Raw genomic sequence first — 14,514 nt, forward strand, 5'->3', positions numbered from 1 at the left:
TAAAAAAAACAATCTTTCCCTATGGATTTTCCAGTTCTTACTGACAGGCACTCCCAGACCATAAGGCTCTGTGGTCTATGTCACTCAGAAATTATATTCTGCACTGTTCTGCCACTAGCAGAAATGTCTCCACCCCCACATGGGCCTAATGCTCTCTGGAGAGGGGATGGGACTCTGCTCTGAAGTGCTTGAAGAACTAGAAATGAAAATGAACAAGTGTAGTACACCCTGGGTTAGGTTCAGGCTTCAGGACATTAGAGCACCTTTCTACTCAGCCAAGTCCCTATTATGCAGCAGTCTTCTTGAAATCAGCAGTCTCCTTAGCTTCAACTTTTACACACTTTTCTTCTCTGGGTAAATTTATTTTTGCTTACTTCTTCAAAGCTTCTCTGCCCAGTCCAACCTGCAGGCAGCCAGAGCCACAGATTCTAGGGTGTTTCTGTTTCCCATTAAACGCTTCTCTAGCATAGGAATTTGCCACATTTCTCACTGAATTGGGATCTTGTTTTATTTACCCCTTTTACTTCAGTTCCCTGAAGCCCTTTCCCCAACAGCTACCATCTGTTTCATTAATCAGCACCTGCCTTTCCCATACAAGTTCTTCCCCTGCCTTAACTCTACCCTTCTTGTTGTCTAAACTTTTCCTTTACTGCCTGAAGAATAACTTCCACTTCCTCTCTGCCTTATCAGCATTGACTGGTAATTCCCTCCTCTTTCCACATGTGGTGCCAGAGGTTGCACAGCTCTCTACAACACTGCTAACAAACACTTCTCTACCAAAGCAAGCCAAAATTCCTCCTCCTCTCAAGTCACATCACAAGTCCCAACAAAGTGAATGGGGATACTTGAGTGAAGCCAGCAGGATCTGTCCCTTTGTGTTGTTTTGCCATAGCAACGTGAACCCAAGTTTCTAGGCCATCCAAGGCCGCCTTCACAGCCAAAGCTTTTTCACTTTTTGTTTGCTTGTTTTACGCATGGCAACCATTTCACTCATTTAACCGGTTTTTCTTCCACTTGTCCAAGCTGCTTCCCTGTGAGAACGCCGTGAATACATGCATGCCCTGTGTAAGTAAATAAGGCAAACATTTGTAATCAAGTACACCCAATCTCAAGTGAAATAATCCCACAAATAGTTAACTATATATGAGCAGTTCTATAAACTTAGGAACAGTAAAAGGGCTTGCTTATAACCCAACTCCTATTAAAAATGCTTTTCTGAAGACTTATTAGGTGACATTTATCATGTCAATTCTGCACAATTTGCACACATACAGGCAGCAAAGCTGATTAGTAGGATTAGCAAATGTTCACGTGGAATCAAAAATTTGTCTGTATTTTTAAATGTCTATGTCCAAGACATCTACACAAAGTCCCACAAGTTCATTCAGAACTCAAAATAGTAACTTATTCATAAACTATAAAGGGACAGATTCTGGTTTAGAAACAACAAAGTGGTTTCATTTTCAGGGAATATATGAATAGCAATAAAACTAAAAACCCTGCTATATCATAAAGTCCAGGGAAAAAGTAACTCTGATGTCCTGCAGTTCACATGCTGCTGTGCTTGTAATGGGACATTTCAACAAGTCACAGTTAAAGGCTATGGGAACTGGAAGAGTGCCAAATGAAGTTGGTTTATGCCATTTAGTAATGTGCCCCTCTATTCCATGTGATTTTTGTTTTAGTGTTTTGTTTATTTATTTTCTTATTAATGTATTACAATGTAGCCTGCCAAATTACAGGAACAAAAATATAAACAAATAAATCCAATAAAAATGTGAAACTATTCCACCTATTTAGTAATAGTGTACTGGAGGGGGATTTTGTTACCTGGTGCGTATTTTGCCCACAGCTGGAATGAAAGCGGATGGGGGTGTCTATTCTCAGTATCATTTCTTAACCAACTTCCCCTTCAGCTTCACAACTTTCCCTTTTTTAATCACCTGATTTTATTGCTGTCAATTTAGATGACACCAGACATTGCAAGTTTTGGGTGAAGAATCACTGCATAATACAGCACAAAAGTAAGAGACAGTTTACAGAAACAGGACCAAAAATATCATTCTGTTATATATTCCCAGGACTTCCCTTCCCCCAAACACAGGGAGGTATGCAGCTAAATCTTCCTAGGCTGAGGGCAAGGTTTTGCTTACCAAGTGTAAACAAGAGAACAGTCTCTTAAAGGATCAGGATGCAGGAGGGTTTCAATGCATGGAAGGGAAGGAAGTGCATTGGGGCATCTTTGAGCAGAAGGAGTACACAAGGCTTCCACAAGGAGCAGACTAGAACAGATTGCTTTTTCACAACAGCAGAAATTCCTAGAGGTTACTGAACCTCTACAGGAGGAGGCACAGATGGCACTGCAGACAGAGTTTAACAAGACCAACACCCCACACGTAATCTGAGTACCAAATCAGAATTTTTTCCTTTATCATAGAGCCTTCAGGCACTTCCGACATCAGGACATCTCTAAAAGGAGTGGAGAAAACAAGAGGGCAGGGATGCTGTACAGCTCTTGTAAAGTAATGGCTCAAGCAATCTGCAATCTCATACCAGCTCCAGCTGTGTATTTTCTGTGCAGCTCACAGCTACTCTATTCTTTCACAGGCAAAAGGAGCCACAACAGGACCTCACCTGGGCCACAGCAGCACCTCCTTAACACCTGCCTGGAAAGACAACACTATTTTAGGCATTCTGCTTCCACCTTCTAGTTAGAAGATGGACAAGAAATCTCATTGATCTTACCAGGGAACACCAACAGCACAATTATATGCCATCTTTCTGATACACATTAAGGAAGCAGAACAAAGCAAAAAAGCAGAGATAACTAGAAACATACATACATAAAAACATGGCAACTCAAGAAATCTCAAATGTACATTTAAATAAAACTCAAGTTCCCAATTAACCAGTAATATCTCACCACAACTAACAGGAACTAAGCTCATGTTTTTTAAATGGGACTTGCTGCTTCTAAGAAGTTTACCCTAAAACAAAAACAATAGAAATAGGAATCTTCACTCTAAGCAAGATCATCCTAACTTGCATGAAAAAAACATCTCTACAGCCTTTCGTTCTCACAGTTAAATTTCTTTGGACTAATTACCAACTTTTTTATTGTTTCTAATTGGAAACAGAATAGGTTTCCTGGCACTGGACTATCTTACTCTTCACAAACACAGTAGCAGCCAACAACTTCACACAAATTTAATTTATCTTAAGTTTTACTTGGCTGGGTTTCTAATTGTGCACCTCAACTAAACAGATAACAGCTCTAATGTACCTATCAAGACAGATATAACCCTAGGGAGGGCATCTCTGCGGAACTGAAGCCACAGCAGGATGGAAAGTTACCAACAATTCAGCAAGGCTTCTTCCACACAGGGTAAAAGATTTCAGCAAATTGCTGTTAATGAATGCTTGGCACTGTTATTTTTTTTCAAGACTGAACTGCAAAACCATAGGATTGCATCTAGAAATATTTTACCTAGAACCTTCCGACCAGGAAAAAAAAACTAAATCCATCAGTGGTGGATTTAAAATCTTGGAATGACTTGTACACAGAAAAGTAGTTTTGAAACCATGACCTATAAATACCAGCAACTGTCTGGGTTAATTGTGAGAAACCCACAAAGAGTATGATGAAAAGCAAGACTACAGCATTAAACAAGTTCACTGTATAAGGATGCAATCCTCTTTGGGAAGGGTAAAACAAACACAAAAGACCATCAGTAAATAAATGAACAGGATTGAAAAATCAGTGCTTCTCATTACAGGGGAATTAGATGAAGTGATACAAACCAGCCCACCTCACTGCCATGGGCCATTACATACTACAAGAAGTAAATTAACAGGCTGAAATATTAACTACTAGGTATTTTAAAGTTAACTGCATGCATTATCAGACCCACATTTTGGACAAAACGCCAAACAGAACAACAAAAGAAGTGTGTCTTTTGGTCCCTAGAATAAGGTAAACTCCAACAGGCAGGCAGATTAGTAGATTATTTGTTCAGGTTGCTATACAAGAACGCAAGATAAACACACCAAAAGTTATCTGTTAGCTACTAGACTTTCAGCTGCACATCTTACAGACAGGAAACTTCTCCCACACAAATAGGGAAGTCCTTAAAAGGACACACAGTTAAAAGAAGGAGTCAAAGGGAGCTTCCCTTTGTGTAGGGGTATCTACCCTCTCACTTTCTGTCAAATAAATGGTGTCACTCCATTTGTTGAGCAGAAAAATCTATTCATGTTGGAACAAAATTTTTTTCATAAAATTTTTTATTTAGAAGCACTTTATTGGGGATTTGCTTCAGTCAAGGTATGAATCACTAGCATGTTCCACTCAGAATGAGTGGAGAACACTCCCATAAAGTCGTTACCATTCAGAATTTTCTTCAATCATTTTACATTAAATGTATAAATGACAACTGTAAAAAAATTTTTGGGCACAGGTTTGGAGAGAAGGAAGACCACAACAAATTCCAGTAGTCATATAAATAATTTGTCAGAAGGATCTTTCTGTCAGAAGGAAATTATCATCTATATGATCATCACTGGAGTGAACCAAATCACCAGATCTACAAGTATTTCGAAACAGTGGTGATTTTAGCAGCTGGAGAGAGGAACTAATCCATCACAGAATACAAGCTATACACACTGGAGGAGTGACTTGGTTCATTAATGCAGTAGTTTTATTACAAGAAAAGGCTCTCTTCAAACACCGTAACAGCTGCTTTGGAAAGCAGAACAGAATTTTGTTTCACTCAAATCATTGTAAAAAACAATGCATCACATGTGTGATAAAATACTACCATAGTTCTTAATCACACAGGGTCAAATGCAGCTACAGTCTAACAACTTACTTGTCAAATGTAAGGCAAAAGAGGACATATCAGTCTTCAGTCCACCTCCAGCTTCTTGGCAAAGAAACACATGAATTCAGCAAATTTATACTACACAGTAAGCTCACTGGATACTTTGGGATTTTTTTATTGTCCCTGACTCACACAATATAGCTCACCAATTTCCAACAGAAAATGTCTGTGCTTACAAAGGAGAATCCGAGAATAAATGAATTGCCACTATTCTTCAGAATCACTAACACCACCTTATGTATCACAGCCCCTATTGCCTTCTGTGCAGAAAAACAACCTCTACACAGCAGCTCTTTAATTAAATTGTTTCAGACCAAAGACCTCTAGATAAGCTGCTCTCCTGCAATCTAAACGGGTCTCTTGCAAGGTCACAACAGAAATCATCTAAAAGAGAGGCCCTTTCCAGCTGACTCTCAAAATTTTATAACATCTTACAGCAGGATAGAAGAAAAAAAAATCTGAATTTGGCCAACTGGTGTACTGAAATTAGACTGATTATTACAGAGAAGTGCTAAACATAATGCAATTAAATTTGTTAATAATAAGCAGGTTACACTCATTTTGAAGTACTATTCACAGGATGAAGATGAAATTGTTTTCACATTTTCCTCAAAAACACCATTCACTTCATTATAGAAACATCAGAAACTAGCATACTTTCCATGACATAATTATTTCTAAGTACAAATAAACAGTTATTAACTTAAAATGCAATATATGAAATGTTCTCTGCTGAACTCAACAAATATGACTATTTCAATAATCAAGATCAAAAAGGAAGTTCTTCTTTAAAGACATTTATTTTGTGATACTTGAAATTAAAAAATATGGAATATAAATTAAATGGCAGCTATAAAGTCCCTCTTTCCATGATTTCCAGAGATAACTGAAATCTGGTTAATCTCTTTCATTTTGGCTACCACAGAGTTAATTGTTGCTGTAAGCACAAGAAATGCTGCTCTATTGGATGAATGCCAGCACATAAAAATGCAAATCCACAGTGATGGATAAAGCAATTCCAACTGCACTACTTTTTGCTAGTACATTTTTATGGCAAAACATGCTTGTATTCATGAAGTGGCTAGAAACTAGCATACCACTGTTAATCACCACAAATATTACTGCTATAGAAGTAATGCCTATTTATAATATACAAATATTTTGTGGAACTAGATCAAAAGCAACGTGCTTTAATCTCAGAAAATACTATCTGGAATATAGATTGCAAATATCTTTCCGATCTATATCCCAGATAATATTTTCTGAGATTCACATAAATGGCCCAAGACTTGATAATTCATGTCTTTAATTTTCACACAATATTATTGGAGGTATCAAAGAAAAGAATTGTAAGACAAATTAGGCAAAGATTTACCACTATTTTCAAATCACATTAAAGCAGAAATTTCAGTTTGGCTTTACAAAGTACACTTTCAGCATCTCAGAGAACCATCTGGAGAGAAAGTTTTGGGATTCCATGAAAACAACAGAAGATGAAGATTGCCAATGGAACTTAACATACATCTTTTTGTACCTTTAGTAGCAGGCAGCATCATGTAATGCTCTTAGAGAACAATGCATGGCCATTGAAATATGCATATACTTTATATACATTTATATCTCTATATTTTATACCTCACTGTGCAATTAGTGCCATTCCAGAACCAGAGCTTAAATATCTTGCTTTAAACCTGACCTGGGACTGTTAATTTTGGTTGAACACTATCGTGTCTGTACTTGGTCTAACACCTAATGCTGGTGGAATATACAATTGTTATCACTCACAGGCAGCAAACTGGCTACACTGTACCAAATGCTCCTTGGCATGTTTTCATCCCACCATCAGTGAAAGGTGGCTTAACCCCAAGTAGAAGCAGCAAGATTCTTCAATTTACTGCAGATGAGAGGCTGTTCTCCAGCTCTTACTGAGGAGTACCTGACACCCTGCAAATTCCCATTCAGCCATCTGTTTGTGCATCCACACCTTCAGTATTTGCCATTTGGCTGCACCAGACTTCACAGACCAGAGAGCAATATGGATTGGTGCAAGCCATCCACATAACCTTTTTTGGCAACAGCCTTTACATTCAGTATTCCTGGTACAAAAGACCTAATCATTATGCCAATATGAACCAAAAAGGAAAACAATTATTGCTCTGTGCTGGGACCATCAGCTGATCTCCACAGTAATAAGCTAGTAATGACTTCCTAAAACCTAACAGAATATCTAAAAATATTTTCTCTTATGGAAATCCTAAATACTAGAAATAGTTTCTTGTGAAAATACAACTGCTTTGCAAGTCAACTTGAGCTCTCAAGATGTCTACATACAATCATATGTGATCTAGTAAGAGCTTCATTATGAAAGTTTTTTGTCTAGTTAATTATTTGAAACTTTGCAGAATTACTCAAAATATCATTTCTTGGGTTTAATTCACTTCAAACATCTTCAAGGAGAAATTTCACTCACATAAACCTGTAGTATTTTTGCAAGCCAATCATGGCTAATAGGACAAAAATTGCATTCAGAAGAATGGGAGATCTGCCTGCTAGAGGAAATTTATAAATGAGTATTTGAAAATAATGTGTTTATTTCAATGTATGTGGGTGTTCCAAGTAAATTAGCATTCACCTTCTAAAGAAATACTATCAAAAGTATAGGCCCAACGTTTTAATAAATTCCAACTGTGGTAGGAGGAGAAACTTTATAGACAGCAAGTTTTGTGTTCCCCCTGCTGGTTTAGCAATTGACTTCCCAATACTGTTCCTATGGTAGGCATCAAGATGCTGGGGTATGAAAATATGTTTTGCGTGCCAGGAACAACAACTAAAAGTTACTTTTTAAAAGAACACACACCCTTGGTGGATATCATTTACACACTTTGACTAGATGAGGCTCTGGACACACAAAACATGCATCAAAATCAACAACGAAACATTATCTCCCCAGGGACAGAAAGCATGTCAAGAGAGAAAAATGTGAAGTGTCACTTTAAACTTGAAAAGGTTGAACTGCAGCAAACAATTGGGGGAAGCAAGTTTCAGAGTAAAGGACTCTTCACTGAAGGAAGCCAATGACCTGCCCCCCCTCCAACACACGTCCCTCCCTTCCTCCCCCAGCCCAGCACCAGGTCAGCATTCGAGGAGCAGCTCCTCCTCAGCTGGAACTCAAGCCCTGTAAGCTTTCATGGGTTAAACTGAGCTCTTCAAATGAATAAGCATCTTCCATTAACATTTACTAACACTCTTGTTGGGAATACTTTGACAGGATACCTGTGCAGGGCCAATTAAAAACCCAGCTACCAACTCACACTGTAGCAGGCATTCATGGAAAAAAGCATGCACTGTAAGGGAAATAAAGTAATCTTCATAAGTAGCAATAAACAGATTTTGTCTTGGGAAGACATTTCATTTGCACATGTAAAGTCTTCCATGTATGAGACTACAATAGTATCAGTCCTGTGGGTTATCATGAGACAAACCTAATTGATGCCACAGTTAGTGAGCAGGCAGGTCTCTCACTTTGGGTTTTCTCTCCATTGGGGGTCTAATATCACCCTGTTTCACCTCACCAAACAAAAAATACATAAACTTAGATCAGTATAAATACAGACCCAGACAGAAAACCTTTTTGTTAGAACAAAATCATGGCACTTGTATGTCCAAGTGTCTCTTTAAGAACTTATAAACGCTACCAGAAATACTCTGTAAAAAATGAACTGTGCTAATAAACATACATTAGAGAAGAAAATAATAAATGATAGCAAATCAATTTTAACAGCTATACCTTAATATAACTGAGATAAGTAGATTTAGATCTGGTTACATCCACAGCAAGTGGAAAAGGCATAACTACACACGCACACTACACCTGAAGAAGTCCTTTCTTGTGAAAGGGAGAAGGATCACATCCTGTGCGGTTTGACACCCATGACTTTGGAACTGCAAGGGCACTTGCAACTGGGGAAAGCTCGCGTTTAAAAAGTTACTTAATTTACATCTAACATTGAAGCCACATTCTTGTTACTACTAGGAGAGCCGTACTCAGAAGCCTGCAGTGACCTGACTCCAGTGCATCCCCTGCAAAATCTGCAGCAGTAATTCCCACATGTCAAGTCCTCAGTGAAATGGCACTTAAGGGGCATTATACTGGTCCTTGTATTATTGTCACTTACACTAAACTCATAATCTGCTTGTGCATTGCCGAGTTCTCACCTGGCCTCATGAAGGGTACGAGGACACGGTCGCTCACAGCAGAGCGAGCCTCCGCAAGCATTTCGCTCTCTGCCCGCAGCGCACCCAGCACGTACCGGACACAGTGACCGCCGCTGGGACACCTGTAGCTGCCCCTCGCCCACCTCCCGGCTCTCCCCTCGGTTTCCTCAGGGAGCCCGCAGCTCGCACGGTCCCGAGGGGCGAGCCGCTCCTCCCGGCACGCGTGCGGACACTGACCGCCCCCGGCAGCTCCCGCACCCCGCGCCCGGCGGAGGCCCCCGGGACCCTCCCGCTCAGCCCGGTCACGGTGACACCCCGAGGGGTGCACACGCCGCGCCCGTCCCAGCGGACGGCGCATCCCTGCGGGGCGCCCGGCCCGAATCGCTGCTGTCGGGGCGGGGGTCGCGGCCGCCGCACCTACCCGGCGGCAGGTCTGTCCACGCCGCGTCCCGCGGAGCAGGCGCGCAGCAGCGCGGCTACGCCATGGGCACCGCCGGCCGGGACGGGAACGCAGCCCTCGCCAAGGCCGCCCAGCGCCGGCCACCACTGCCCGGCCCGCGGTGCGCGGAGGAGGCGGAGGCGGAGGAGGCGCGTGTGCGCCCGCCCGGCCTCCGGCCCGGCAGTAACCCCGCGGCCCGCGGGGGGGCAGGCGGGCGGGCGCGGGCGGTGCCGCCATTGGGCGCGGGGCGGAGACGGAGCCGTGACGGCCCCGCCCGCCGCCACCGCCCCTCGCGCCCGCGTGCCGCCCGCGCGCGCCGCGGCTCCCGCCCGTCCCGTCCTGTCCTGTCCTGTCCCACACCTGAGCCCCGCCCGCCCCCCGGGAGCCGTGAGGGGGTCCTGGAGTCGCACACGGGCCGGCTCTGCTGGCAGCCAGCGGCTCGAAAACCCCCGCGCAGCCGGGGCTAGGGGCACAATCCCCCTCACGGCAGCCGGAGCCGGCAACGGCCTTTAAGTTACCGGCCTCGAAACCGCGTGAGGCCGCCGGCCACCACGTTCGTAACGGAGCCTGGGCTGCGCTCGGTACGGGCCCAGTGTGAGCGGCGGTGTGACGGTGCCCTGCCCTGTGCACCGAGGTACGTCCCTGCAGCCCCCGAGCGGGCCCAGCTCCCAGCGGCGGCTGGCGCAGAGCGAGGCCGCGGCCGCCCCCTCAGTGCTGCCTCCCCGGCCAAGGGCAGCCCAAAGCCCTCATCTGAACGAGTTTTGGCCAACACCGCACAGCTGACATCGTTTGCAGCAGAGCAAACTATTCCAGTTCCCTCGAGGTTCATTATACTAGAAAATAACAGAAAGTGCTGTTCAGTGCAGAAGGCACACTTTAGGTTGTCAAATCCCCCAACTGCAAGACTATCGAGTTGTGGAGCAAACTGTCATTAAGGGAGCTACACCACTGATGAGGCCTTTCCAGCCACAACTTTATCCTTCAGTAGAATGAACAGAGTTAGTTTCTAACACAGTCCTGCAACATCAGGTGTATGCTGCTCTCAAACCTGTATGTCCTCTAAAGGTCATGGTCATGAGAGCAGTACTAGAACTTGGCAAAATTATTCTAGCAAAACTCCCATCACAAAATTGAGCCCTAGTCCTATTATTTCGCAAATAAGCAATTGTTCTTCTGTAGGCATGGAGATAATGTGGAGATATAGAGAAGTAGAGAGGAGTAGAACTACTCCACTCCTCTATATCTCCACATTGTCTCTGCAAAATTTTACTAGTTTAATTGGCTTTCTTACTGAGGGGATTAAGGGTGAGTTGATTTTTTCATAATGCTCTTTTGACTCCAGGCCCTTTTCCCTGAGTCACAAATGCCAAGTTCTTACATCTACCCAAGAGGAGTGCTACAAGAGTTCAGACACAATTTAGCCACTCTTGAAATGTCAGTTCACAACCTAGAATAATCCACTGCCATTTACCTTTGACCTCTCTGTGTTTGGACAAGCCTTACTCACAGTTCTGCTGCATGCACCATACATCAGTCAATGGCTGGATCCCCCAAAGACCAGTCCTCAAAACTACTACATTATCTGTATATGAGAGCTCTAGCAAGGAAATCAAAGTAAATCAAATAACAAACATTTTGTCTACATTAAATATTTTAGCAAACAGGCTTACAAAACCTGGAGAAAAACTTGCAGAAACAAGTAAAATACAAGTTCAGACTGCTTGTTGGCAGCCTAAGATTGCTTACAGAACTTTTTATTTATTTTTAGCATTTGAAAAGTTGTGCATGTTGGAGCATGACATACCTCCTCTCTTATCACTCTCATATGTAGGATGCAAAATTTTTGCAAGAGGGATGTGGAGGTGGGGGAAGTCCCTTCAACAAAGAAGAAAACTAATATTCTACAGCAATATATGTATTTCAAGGCATATTGTGTGTCTATTATATTTCTGCTAGCTAAAATTCCAGACTGCTGATTAAAAATGGGATTGAAACTTAAGCAAACACATTATTTTTATTTTAATTACTCGTTTAGGTCCTAATCCTGCAAAGATTAAATCAAACAGATTAGGTTCACTCAAACAAGTAGCCATGAGAGCTGTTCAAGTATGTGACATCAAATATGTATGCACAAGCCTTTGTAAAATCAAATTGTTTCTATAGGTCTAACCTTAGCCAAATTATTTTCACCATTTTCACTGATGTTGGTAAGAACTGGTTCTTGTCCATGGAGCCAATTCTGTTAAGTAGTCAGCATCCTTGAGCAAAGTCTAGGATTTACACCACTTGTCCTGGTGTTTGAAAAAGTTCAAGACTAAGACACAAAACCACAGATTTTTAGTTATGAACTAATATGTAACTCAATTGATGTACATGATGTTCAAAGACGGAAGCCATGACAAACTGCCACATTAAAATACAATTAGGCATGTGGGTTGGGTCACCCAGGAACATAATGATATACAGTTGGCTTTGGCTTTTTTTTTTTACATTTTGTGGCAGAATAAACAGAAACCACATAATTTCCTCTTAAAACCATGGAAAATTCCTGCAATCTTAACTATAGCATTCAATCTTTGCTGCTGAGGAACACAATTACATACATAATTTACATTTTACTTACTTTTTAAGTATTTGCTGATCTAGTGATTATCTTCAGTCCTGGGCAGGATTATTTCACTTAGCAGGCATTGCTCCAATCCAGCAATGTAATGTATTATCCTCACTAAGATGTATGAAAGCTGTGACAGCTCACTTTTGCAGGAGGTTTGGAGGTTTTCATGGTGTGGTGCTACAGAATTAGGCCTAAGTAAATGTAAAATCTTAAAAAATATGCGCTGTTAAAACTATTAACATCACAGTTTCAATTTTTTTTCCTCCTTTCCCAGAAAATACAATAGGCACACTCCTGTAGATAGCAACTACCCATTTACTACTCCCAAAAAGTTCTAGACTAGTTTCAGTTACTCATTTCATATTATGGTCATAAAGCCCTAACCTGCCCTGAGGAGCCAGCTGAGTTCAGGTCACCAGCACCAGGAGCAGCATCAATCTGTTAAAAAGGCATCCAAGCTGAACTAACTAATCCTTCCCAGGAGCAGGTTACTCATTTGGGTATCATTCTATATTCATAGAATCACAGAGCAGTTTGGGTTGGAAAGGAGAATTAGGATTCACTTGCTCTCAAAACATTAGCACTAAACCTATCATTGCCTGGGAAATTTCCACAGTTTTAAGAAACACAGAATCTTCTCTGCCTTCTGGAGTGACATTAGACTGGGGCCTTGGGACCGAATGTGGAGCTGGGGACTGCATGCTGTCATTGATGGGGCAGTGAATACACTGCCTGCTAATTAACAGCTTCTTGTGATGGACCCACTGCCATGAGTCCAAATGCACTTTATATACTTGCTGCTGGATGTAGGCATCTGATGATCACTTACCTCTTTATAGCACTATTTAAACGTGCTTCACCCACCAAAAGAAATGAAGGGTCCAACAGTTCTACAAAATGTTTATTTCCAAACTGACTTGGAGATTCTAATTGAAAACAGAGACTTCTATAAACAAGCATCTTGGTATGAAAATGTTTTCTTGTCATAAAGTATTTTAAGATCTCAGAAATTATTTTCGGACATTAGTAAGGACTAATTCTCACAAAACTCTCTTACTTCATACAGTGTCTAGAATCTTTTCAAGGCTAAAAGGTTGTCCCAGCCAATAAAGCATTAGAAAATAAAAAGACAGCTAGGAAGGACCACACTGTCCTAAGAGCTGTTCCTGTTTGCTTTTAAATTAATGGATCATATTCTAAATTAAGCCAATAACAGTGGATCCAGAAAACAAGCCAGCAGCCATGTTCTTGAACCACTAAGAACCACTAAAGAACCTCTGGTAGTTTTGAAAGTCCAGAAAATAGTAAGCATGCCAATTCACTAAATTCCAAAAACCAAATGGATGAATAGACATCCTGAAGGGATAGCTTGTACATAAGATAGGTTTAGAACTGGGATCAAGCATAGGGAGTATGTTAGATGAGTACAGTCATTGCCCAGCACATCCATTCTGTCCCTCTCTGAGGTAAAATGTTGTTCTTTAAAATTAGCTTTGTGTTTTAATCTGATTTATAGTGCCACTGAAAGCAAGGAAAAGAAAGGTCTAGAAGCAATTACCATAGGTTGCTGACTACGTATGGGTTGTTATGCTGCATTACATTAACTCCATTGTTTTAGTCATATGACTCTACCCAACAACCTTTAATATGAAGGGTCAGTTAATGTAATTAAGCTATTAAAAGCTTCTTAGGAAATAACTCATTAATACAAACTAATGAGGTAAAATTCTACATTCCTTACTAAATGATCCTGCATTCCTTGAACACATAAAACTTTTGCTAAAGGTAAGTAAATGTTAGTGTTGAACTGTTAGGCTTGTCTACACTTGAAAGTTACTTTGGATTAAGGCAGGGAGTGAATTTCAAGTGCAGCAGCAAATCTGAAATAATTCCAAACATGGACAAGTCATGTATAGTACAACCCTGGAAGATACCATGGGTTTTAAACTCAAACCAAAGGCTACATATCCAAGTCAAATAACACATTCTTTTAGATTTCAGAGTTTAGAAAGGAAGGAAAAAGACCAAAACCCTCCAGCATGACTAACCATCTCTTTTGTGCCCCCTCTTCTCCCCTGCCTGCCTTAAACAGGCTCCTCTATACCCAGCACTCTTCTTGACTCTGATATGCCCCTTACCCTCCTTCCAACATTTTTGTGATAAGACGTTTATAGGCCCTCAACCTACCAAATGCAAACACAACAGAGCAGAAGAGGGAGGAAAGAAAGAGATTATATGAGAGAAGGGAAAAATCAACAAAAGATCAAACACAGAAAATGTGAAACTAGCATACCTTCACTGTTCAATCACTTTCTTCTGGCTGGATCCCATTTCTCAAATTGCAGTTGTCTGTTTAGAACTCAGTC

At 41.4% G+C, this 14,514-nt stretch overlaps 1 protein-coding gene across 1 annotated transcript in view; it reads right to left on the bottom strand.

Annotated features, from left to right (window-relative positions):
• Nucleotides 1-9,703, bottom strand: part of TGFBR3 (transforming growth factor beta receptor 3) — a 109,043-nt gene extending 99,340 nt beyond the window's left edge. The window contains exon 1 of the mRNA XM_030953894.1: nt 9,517-9,703. The gene's annotated coding sequence lies outside the window, so the exon portion shown is untranslated. The remainder of the gene's footprint in view (nt 1-9,516) is intronic.
• Nucleotides 9,704-14,514: the final 4,811 nt, after the last annotated feature.

The sequence above is a fragment of the Camarhynchus parvulus genome, chromosome 8 (genome assembly GCF_901933205.1).
Source record: "Camarhynchus parvulus chromosome 8, STF_HiC, whole genome shotgun sequence".
Lineage (NCBI taxonomy): Eukaryota > Metazoa > Chordata > Aves > Passeriformes > Thraupidae > Camarhynchus > Camarhynchus parvulus.